A 3040-nucleotide genomic window follows, 5' to 3' on the forward strand; every position below is an offset into this window, starting at 1 on the left:
CTCTGGCACTACCGACTTCACTGATAGTTCGCCACGACGGCTGTAGTGATATTCCTGGTTGTTATTGATGTCACTGCTAGGATAAGGTACCCAGCGACACACACACTGGCCCTCGTGACGGCCCTAGACTGTTACGGGCTCACCATAGCCCGTGCTACACGGACACTTCGTTCTGAGTAGCTAAATCTAAAACAACAACAACAACCCTAGACAGTCTGGCCCCAACGATATCTATATAAAAACAGATTGTTTGCCATTACTGACCACAATTAGCATTCTTCCTTCATTACTATGAAGTAACTATGATCGTCTGATCATTACTATGAAGTAACTATGATCACAGGATCATTACTATGGTCCCTGATGGCTGTTTCTGGCAGTGTTAAATATGTTTAAAAACATGTATTTTTAATTAAAGTTAAACATATATAAAAACATAGATGGTATCTATGGTCAACACCAACCCCCGCCCCTGCTAGGAGAAGCAATGTTAAGCACGGCCCTAACAGCGCGTGTCCTCCAGAATACTGATTCATCAAGAAGTCTTTCCTACCCTCTGAGCCTCATAGGGGTTCCAAGGAGCACAAAGAAATCAGAATGGCGTGATATATCACGCCATTAAGTTCTACACAAGAGATATTATGAACACCAGAAAAGCAAATGTGGACACTTTAGAACAATCAGCCCCATGTACACACACGCTGGCCAGTATGGGGAACACGTTAAGCTTCCTGCACTTGCAGACGAGGAGTCACAATAACGTGGCTGGAAAATGTTGACCAAACCACACACTAGAAAGTGAAGAGACGACGACGTTTCGGTCCGTCCTGGACCATTATCACACTTGATAGTGTGTGCTTTGGTCAACATTTTTCCTGCACTTGTGATTCCTCTCCCCGCATCCAAATCAGCATTGATATAGTAAATTATCACTAAATATTAATCATGTAATAATTCCAGTTGTCGGAGGGACAGTATTTACATAGACTTGTCGAGGTCCCCCCTCCCTAGGGCCTAGCCCAACACCTAACCCTCTCCAGGATGTAACCCACGACAATAAACGCCAGAGTACCTGTTTTAATGCTAGGTGAACAGAGGCATCAGGTAAAAGGAAAAGTTCTTAGGACGTAGACCACTGTGCTATTCGTAACCAATGATAATTTAAGAGTACAAACGAATATCCTTAGCCAAAAGCAAGGTGTGTGTATGTGTGTGTGTGTGTGTGTGTGTGTGTGTGTGTGTGTGTGTGTGTGTGTGTGTAAACCCTCACCTTCCCACCGCTGGGAAGGTTATAGGGATGAAGGTGGCTACCAGGACAGAGCAGAGAGTTCCCCCCACCACAGCTCTACTCTGCGGTCGCCACTGTGGTCCCCAGCACCAGGGTAATCCCCACCACCACCTCTTGCAACACCCAACTTCCCCTCCGCCACCCACGCTGGCCTCTTACACCCTTGGCAACAACACTATCGCCTTTTTCCACAGGAATAACCAAGCCTCTTTAAAAGTTAGAAAAAATAGTACAAGTGGACAAAGGTGGAATACAAGGACAAAAAGAAGTTGTGGAAACCATCTCTACCCACAACTTCAAGGTCAAATACAACAAGGAACTCGAACTTCAGCAAAGTTGAAAATCACCCTCATGTCTTCAATTTATATTTTATTTGATAAAATTAGAGGTGCGTGTGTGTGTAAGTTCTTCACGTGCAAGGTATGCTAGTTTAGATATCTAATAAACATGGTTTAAGCATATTTAACATGACACATATTGCTACCAGTAAGGGTTATTAAGGGGTTTAAGAATTCATTTGAGTCTAGGATGCAAATTTGCAAATTTATGAGAACAGTTACACTGTTCTCATATCTACGTCCGGGTATGTGTGTTGTCCGTAGCTTTCAATGTTTCAGTTGTTAACCTTGAAAAATTAGACATTTGTTCTCGTGGTGATGAAGGATTCTGGATTTGGGTAGATATATAATTAGGTCGCATTCAACGGTTTTAGTAGCCAGTGAATCAAATAGATCTTTCAGTCAAGTTTGAGTATTTGCAACAATGCAAGCTGTTTGTATCTCAATAAAATCCCCACATAAGCTTGCTCCCTGCCTTATAATGTACTCTGTAGAGCAAGTTGGTGCTTCTTTCAGAATAAAACAAAAGTTATTTCAGGTTATGATAAATTTCAACCTTTAACCTGCCTATAATAATTTTATCTAAGAATTTTGCACAGACACACAATGAAAAAGAAATGGGTCGGAATGTGTGTGAATTTTAGAGGTGTTATTACCCTAACTTTCTTTGTTCCTGTGTAGTGTTATTTTGTTATGGCTAGATAAGGACTCGGCCGCCTTCAGGAGCTCTTCACTAAGCTGTCTGAGGCAAAGATCAAAGCAAAGTTTGAGAGAAATAATAGCCATTTTCTATACTTTGGAGGCATAAGCAATACAAAAATAACACTTCACAGGGATACAAAATGTGTTACATTATGTTATTAGTGCCAGTATTCAGCGGTCAAGTAGGACACCCTCAGGCTTGATTTTAAACAGTTCTAGCAAAGGACTCTTAGGTAACACTTATTTCCACTACAACAATACCAAACATCTGGTGTCTTCCCCCTAATTTTCCGCCCTTCTCTAGAACTACCACTATACATCTTAAACTCCTTTCCTTGACCTTAACCTAGCCCTTCTTTCTCCTCCCCTTCCCCCCCACCAGCACCCGCCCTCCCCATCCCACTCCTCCCTCTTTCTGACAGACCTACCTTTCTTCTTCCCTACCACCCATGCCAGGGTGTAGTGAAGGAGGCTGAGTCGTTAACGTGGGGATCAGTGCGCCTGAGGGCTCCTGGGGCCTTCCCGGCCGTATGTTTAATACATATTTTTTTTACGTAGAAAAGGGGAGAGCTAATTTCAGCGTCAATTTTCTTGTGTGGTTCATACTTGCACGGTGGTTTTTCCAGGAGGATGCATACGTAGCGTGTGAATGCAGGCGAGAACGTACGCCACCACAGACCAGTATTCATGCTTTTTCGTAATATACATATAG

This window comes from Procambarus clarkii, chromosome 31 (genome assembly GCF_040958095.1).
Source record: "Procambarus clarkii isolate CNS0578487 chromosome 31, FALCON_Pclarkii_2.0, whole genome shotgun sequence".
Lineage (NCBI taxonomy): Eukaryota > Metazoa > Arthropoda > Malacostraca > Decapoda > Cambaridae > Procambarus > Procambarus clarkii.